The sequence below is a fragment of the Rhipicephalus microplus genome, unplaced genomic scaffold, assembly GCF_043290135.1.
Source record: "Rhipicephalus microplus isolate Deutch F79 unplaced genomic scaffold, USDA_Rmic scaffold_387, whole genome shotgun sequence".
Taxonomy (NCBI): domain Eukaryota; kingdom Metazoa; phylum Arthropoda; class Arachnida; order Ixodida; family Ixodidae; genus Rhipicephalus; species Rhipicephalus microplus.
The window spans coordinates 1-7500 of NW_027464951.1; the positions used below are offsets into that span (position 1 = coordinate 1).

At 60.2% G+C, this 7500-nt stretch overlaps 1 non-coding gene across 1 annotated transcript; it reads left to right on the forward strand.

The window, feature by feature from the left end:
- The first annotated feature begins 4283 nt into the window (after positions 1 to 4283).
- LOC142794200 (small subunit ribosomal RNA) lies at positions 4284 to 6098 on the forward strand. The gene has a single exon (XR_012892149.1). It is a non-coding gene; the product is annotated as a small subunit ribosomal RNA (ribosomal RNA).
- Positions 6099 to 7500: the final 1402 nt, after the last annotated feature.

Sequence of the window (7500 nt, forward strand, 5' to 3'; positions counted from 1 at the left end):
GAAGCCAAGGAGCGCCAATTAGCGCACGATATCGGCGTCTTTCGACGCGCTCGCCGGCGACCGTCGCACGAGTAGGGCAAACCGCGTCTGCCGGGGCGGGGTTTACGACGCCGACGCAAAAGTGGGAACCGCCGCTCGGATGTTGGCCGTTTTTGGCAGAGTGAGTGCTGGCACTCCGGCGACGCGAAAGAGCGCGAATGCGCCCACGAAAGTGGCGTATTTGGACGTGCGTGACGGCGACCGCTGCAGGAGTACGAAAAACCACGTCAGCCGGGGCGAGCGACACACGGCGGTCTGGGTGCTTATCGCTGCTATTATAGGGGCACCCCGGCAGACGCAGAAAAAAAAAAAAAAATTTTCGACCTTCTTTTTTGCTGGTCGAGCTCGGGTAACCCAGGTCGCAATGGGAGCCGCGCACGAAAGCGGCGTCGCGAGACGCGTTCGCGGTCGCTAGTCGCACGAGCTCGGCAACCGCGTCAGCCGGCGCGGAGTTCGGGATGCCGACGGCTAAGTGGGTACCGCTGCTCGGATGTTCGCCGTTTTTGGCCGAGTGAGTGCTGGCACTCCGGTGAAGCCAAGGAGCGCCAATTCGTGCACGATATCGGCGTCTTTCGACGTGCCCGCCGGCCACCGCCGCACGAGTACGGCAAACCGCGTCTGCCGGGGCGGGGTTCGCGACGCGTACGCAATAGTGGGAACCGTCGCTCGGATGTTCGTCGTCTTTGGCCGAGCGAGTGCTGGCACTCCGGCGAAGCGAAACGGGGCCGATTCGGGCACGATATCGGCGTATTTCGACGTGCTCGCCGGCGACCGTCGCACGAGTACGGCAAAGCGCGTCTGCCGGGGCGAGGTTTGCGACGCCGACGAAAAAGTGGGAAGCGCCGCTCGGATCTTCGCCGTTTTTGCAGGAGTGAGTGGCGGCCCTCCTGCGAGACCAAGAAGCATCGACTCGCGCACGATATCGGTGTCTTTCGACGTGCCCGCCGGCCACCGCCGCACGAGTACGGCAAACCGCGTATGCCGGGGCGGGGTTGGCGACGCCGACGCAAAAGTGGGAACCGCCACTAGGATGTTCGCCGTTTTTGGCAGAGTGAGTGCTGGCACTCCGGCGAAGCGAAAGAGCGCGAATGCGCCCACGAAAGTGGCGTGTTTGGACGTGCTTGACGACGACCACCGCAGGAAAACGAAAAACCACGTCAGCCGGGGCGAGCGACCCATGGCGGTCTGGGTGCTTATCGCTGCTATTATAGGGGCACCCCGGCAGACGCAAAAAAAAAAAAAAAATTTTTTTCGACATTCTTTTTTGCTCGTCGACCTCGGGTGACCCAGGTCGCAGTGGGAGCCGCGCACGAAAGCGGCGTCGCGAGACGGCTTCGCGGTCGCTAGTCGCACGAGCTCGGCAACCGCGTCTGCCGGGGCGGAGTTCGGGACGCCGACGGCTAAGTGGGAACCGCCGCTCGGATGTTCGCCGTTTGTGGCCGAGTGAGTGCTGGCACTCCGGCGAAGCCAAACGGGGCCGATTCCGGCACGATATCGGCGTCTTTCTACGTGCTCGCCGGCGACCGTCGCACGAGTACGGCAAAGTGCGTCTGCCGGGGCGGGGTTTGCGACGCGTACGCAATAGTGAGAACCGTCGCTCGGATGTTCGTCGTCTTTCGCCGAGCCAGTGCTGGCAATCCGGCGAAGCCGAACGGAGCCGATTCGGGCACGATATCGGCGTCTTTCCACGTGCTCGCCGGCGACCGTCGCACGAGTACGGTAAACCGCGTCAGCCGGGGCGGAGTTCGGGACGCCGATGCGAAAGTGGGAAGCGCCGCTCGGATCTTCGCCGTTTTTGGAGGAGTCAGTGGCGGCACTCCGGTGAAGCCAAGGTGCGCCAATTCGCGCACGATATCGGCGTCTTTCGACGTGCCCGCCGGCCACCGTCGCACGAGTACGGCAAACCTCGTCTGCCGGGGCGGGGTTTGCGACGCCGACGCAAAAGTGGGAACCGCCGCTCGGATGTTCGCCGTTTTTGGCAGAGTGAGTGCTGGCACTCCGGCGAAGCGAAAGAGCGCGAATGCGCCCACGAAAGTGGCGTGTTTGGACGTGCTTGACGACGACCACCGCAGGAAAACGAAAAACCACGTCAGCCGGGGCGAGCGACCCATGGCGGTCTGGGTGCTTATCGCTGCTATTATAGGGGCACCCCGGCAGACGCAAAAAAAAAAAAAAATTTTTTTCGACATTCTTTTTTGCTCGTCGACCTCGGGTGACCCAGGTCGCAGTGGGAGCCGCGCACGAAAGCGGCGTCGCGAGACGGCTTCGCGGTCGCTAGTCGCACGAGCTCGGCAACCGCGTCTGCCGGGGCGGAGTTCGGGACGCCGACGGCTAAGTGGGAACCGCCGCTCGGATGTTCGCCGTTTGTGGCCGAGTGAGTGCTGGCACTCCGGCGAAGCCAAACGGGGCCGATTCCGGCACGATATCGGCGTCTTTCTACGTGCTCGCCGGCGACCGTCGCACGAGTACGGCAAAGTGCGTCTGCCGGGGCGGGGTTTGCGACGCGTACGCAATAGTGAGAACCGTCGCTCGGATGTTCGTCGTCTTTCGCCGAGCCAGTGCTGGCACTCCGGCGAAGCCGAACGGAGCCGATTCGGGCACGATATCGGCGTCTTTCCACGTGCTCGCCGGCGACCGTCGCACGAGTACGGTAAACCGCGTCAGCCGGGGCGGAGTTCGGGACGCCGATGCGAAAGTGGGAAGCGCCGCTCGGATCTTCGCCGTTTTTGGAGGAGTCAGTGGCGGCACTCCGGTGAAGCCAAGGTGCGCCAATTCGCGCACGATATCGGCGTCTTTCGACGTGCCCGCCGGCCACCGTCGCACGAGTACGGCAAACCTCGTCTGCCGGGGCGGGGTTTGCGACGCCGACGCAAAAGTGGGAACCGCCGCTCGGATGTTCGCCGTTTTTGGCAGAGTGAGTGCTGGCACTCCGGCGAAGCGAAAGAGCGTGAATGCGCCCACGAAAGTAGCGTATTTGGACGTGCTTGACGGCGACCGCCGCAGGAGTACGAAAAACCACGTCAGCCGGGGCGAGCGACCCACGGCGGTCTGGGTGCTTATCGCTGCTATTATAGGGGCACCCCGGCAGACGCAGAAAGAAAAAAAAAAATGGGGACATGGCGTGCGTCACCGTGCGGCTTCGCAGCGTTGCCGAAGTCGCCGAGCCCTTCGACTGAGCCGAACGGCGGACAGGGAACGTTGGTCGGCCGTTCTAACCTGTCGGTGCCACGCCGAGACGTCGTTAAGGAAAACCGCGTCGTGGGCCTCTACGACGCCGTCGAGTCGTTGTACGTTTGGTGTCCAGCGTGTCGGCGGCGAGTAGCGGACACGTCGTTCACGACTTCGGTCTTTCGCAGTCGACGCGAACTTGCGGAGAGTCGTGGTGCCTCACGTTTTCGGCAGAAACCGCGGCGGAATTTTCCCGTGCGTGCGCGCACGACCTCGGTGCTGTGCCGTCAGCGTAGTGTTGCACAAACTCGTGGCCTACCCAAGGTGCGGTACGTTTGCGGCCGTATCCTCGGTGGGAATTTCGTGAGTAGGGTCGCAAATTCTACGACCTCGGCGGGTTTGAGAGCGACGTAGACTTGTGGCACGCTCAACATGCCACACGTTTCGGGGCACACCCGCGGTGAAATTTTCTCGAGTACGCTCGTATTAGGGCCCAAGGAGGTCTGGGTACTTATCGCTGCTATTATGTGGGGGTTCTCGTGAGCGGCGTACGCGAAAGCGACCGGGTGTCTGATATGCGGCGGGCTTCGGCCTCGTCAAGCGTGTCCTCGGGTCTGCTCCAGGGGAATCCACGGCAGTCGTCTGCAGCCTCATCCGCTTGATGCGTTAGGGGCTGGTTGTCGGACGGTGCCGTTTTACCACGATATCGAGGTGTGTTCCGTGTCGTCCTCGGGCGATTCAGATGCGAAAGCGCCGAAGACGCGGGCGTGACCCGTCGTCTGGCGGCTTTGCAGTCTCGGCTCCGTTGCTAGTTCCGGCCGGTCCACCGACAGTGCAGCGGGCTTGGGCAACCCGCACGGCGCGACCGAGTCGATGCAACGAAAAAGAGCGAGCATGAACGTGCTTCTTGCCGCACGGCTCCCACTCGTCTTTCGGGAAGGTTGTGCCGTAGCGAGCTCGAACGCCGTCATCTCGGAGTGCAAAATAAGCGTGTTGGGGCGCCTGAAGGTGGCCTCCGCCGCACACAGACTGCGTCCGGCCCGCCGAGGGCGAGGACGGACGCGCAGTCGAACGATTACCTGGTTGATCCTGCCAGTAATCATATGCTTGTCTCAAAGATTAAGCCATGCATGTCTAAGTACATGCCGAAATAAGGCGAAACCGCGAATGGCTCATTAAATCAGTTATGGTTCCTTAGATCGTTTCTTCCTACTTGGATAACTGTGGCAATTCTAGAGCTAATACATGCAGTGAGCCTGGAGCCCTTTGGGTAACGGGTGCTTTTATTAGACCAAGATCGATCGGGTTTCGGCCCGTATTGTGTGGTGACTCTGGATAACTTTGTGCTGATCGCATGGCCACGAGCCGGCGACGTTTCTTTCAAGTGTCTGCCTTATCAACTTTCGATGGTAGGTTACTTGCTTACCATGGTTGTTACGGGTAACGGAGAATCAGGGTTCGATTCCGGAGAGGGAGCCTGAGAAACGGCTACCACATCCAAGGAAGGCAGCAGGCGCGCAAATTACCCACTCCCGGCACGGGGAGGTAGTGACGAAAAATAACAATACGGGACTCTTTTGAGGCCCCGTAATTGAAATGAGTACACTCTAAATCCTTTAACGAGGATCAATTGGAGGGCAAGTCTGGTGCCAGCAGCCGCGGTAATTCCAGCTCCAATAGCGTATACTAAAGCTGCTGCGGTTAAAAAGCTCGTAGTTGGATCTCAGTTCCAGACGAGTAGTGCATCTACCCGATGCGACGGCTCGGACTGAACATCATGCCGGTTCTTTCTTGGTGCACTTCATTGTGTGCCTCGAGATGGCCGGTGCTTTTACTTTGAAAAAATTAGAGTGCTCAACGCAGGCGAGTCGCCTGAATAAACTTGCATGGAATAATAGAACAAGACCTCGTTTCTGTTCTGTTGGTTTTTGGAATACGAGGTAATGATTAAGAGGGACGGACGGGGGCATTCGTATTGCGGCGCTAGAGGTGAAATTCTTGGACCGTCGCAAGACGAACTACTGCGAAAGCATTTGCCAAGAATGTTTTCATTGATCAAGAACGAAAGTCAGAGGTTCGAAGGCGATCAGATACCGCCCTAGTTCTGACCATAAACGATGCCAACCAGCGATCCGCCTGAGTTACTCAAATGACTCGGCGGGCAGCTTCCGGGAAACCAAAGTATTTGGGTTCCGGGGGAAGTATGGTTGCAAAGCTGAAACTTAAAGGAATTGACGGAAGGGCACCACCAGGAGTGGAGCCTGCGGCTTAATTTGACTCAACACGGGAAAACTTACCCGGCCCGGACACTGGGAGGATTGACAGATTGAGAGCTCTTTCTTGATTCGGTGGATGGTGGTGCATGGCCGTTCTTAGTTGGTGGAGCGATTTGTCTGGTTAATTCCGATAACGAACGAGACTCTAGCCTATTAAATAGGTGCGGGGTTCCCAGCACCTTACAACCTTCTTAGAGGGACAAGCGGCTCCTAGCCGCACGAAACAGAGCAATAACAGGTCTGTGATGCCCTTAGATGTCCGGGGCCGCACGCGCGCTACACTGAAGGAAGCAGCGTGTCTTTATCCCTGTCTGAAAAGACTGGGTAACCCGTGGAACTTCTTTCGTGATTGGGATAGGGGCTTGCAATTGTTCCCCTTGAACGAGGAATTCCCAGTAAGCGCGAGTCATAAGCTCGCGTTGATTACGTCCCTGCCCTTTGTACACACCGCCCGTCGCTACTACCGATTGAATGATTTAGTGAGGTCTTCGGACCGATGTCCGGCGCGGCCTTTCGGTTGCGCCGGTCTGTTGGAAAGATGACCAAACTTGATCATTTAGAGGAAGTAAAAGTCGTAACAAGGTTTCCGTAGGTGAACCTGCGGAAGGATCATTAACGGATTGTGAAGGGTGAGCGCCTCAGCTGCGTCTGCGCCCGACACTTTCTGCCGCTGACTCCCGTTTGGACGCGGGGTCGGCTTTTCCCCACGGGGCTGCCTGAATGTGGAGCGGCACCCCGTGACAAATTGTTGCGCCCAGCGGACGCCAACACCGCGACCTTGGACGGTCGGCCAGGTGGCGGACGCGGGTACAAACGGCGCAACGCACTCATAGGTCGGCTTTCGACCCGCCACTGCACCGTGGCTCGAAGCGCTCGAAATGCGCGACCCGACCGCTGCGGGACCGCCTAGTACTGTAAACAGGAGCGGCGGAGCGCGAACGGCGAGTCGTGGTTACGTCGGTAGAAGGCGAGGCTGCGCGTTCCCGAAACGCCAGCCGAGTGCCCTCCCGACCGTTCGAGCGTGCAAGAACGAGACCCGACAATCGCGCGGCGACTGCCAAGTACGAGAGGAACGGCACAAGCGTCGGCGGTCGGTCAAGGAACTGGCGATGTGACGGGTCCGCTGTGCACCAGTGCATACCGTCCCGCCGTCCGCGGCAAGCGCCTCCGCGTCCTCGGGTGACGGAGGCTGCCGGTCGGTTCTTGCAGGCGAGGGATCTCGCTGGCACCGGTTCGCGTTGACGCGCGGCCGGTCATGGCACGGCGATGCGACGGCCGAGGTGCGCAGTACTCGATGGAGGAACCGCACGCTCCGATGACCGTCCCGCCCTCCGCGGCGTATGCGTACCGACCGTAATGGTTGCAGCAGCGCCGGCCGGCTTTTGAATTCGCCACACGAAACACGGTGCGAGATCGCGGTTAGGGGAGCGTCGACGTTGCCAGGCGTTTTGCTTGCTGCCGAGGGAAAGGCGGCACGGCCACGTCGCGCTCGTCGCGATTAGCGGGTCTGCGCGCTTTGGGAAGGTGCCGCAACGACTTGCCGAAAGAGGAAGCACGGAAGAACGAGGGACTTGGACGTCCCGACAATTGAACGCACTTGCGGCCAGGCCCTTGCTGGCTTCGTTCTTCCGCCTCGAGTAGGCTCGTACGCGGCTCCGGCGCCGAAAGTGGTCCTTGGCACCGACTTCGGTGGACGTGGGAAGTGCCGCGCAAGTACGGCGCGCCTGGCTCCACCTGTTGGCTAAAGTAGGCAGCCGGATCGGCATTTTGGTGTGCGGTGGCAAACCGTGGATGCGAAAAAAGCTTGTGCGATTTCGTGGAACAAAAAGCGGGGGTCCCCCTTTTTATGCGGAGGAGACCGACCCGCCCGCCGTGGTGAACCGCGACGCCACGGTAAAAACGGGAGAGGCTTGTCGATGGGACCGTGCATCCCGCGCTCCACGGAGGCCGGGAGGCGGCCGCCCGAGGAAATGTGTAGCCGTCGAGGCCCGCATCTGCGTGCACTCTTATCCAAATG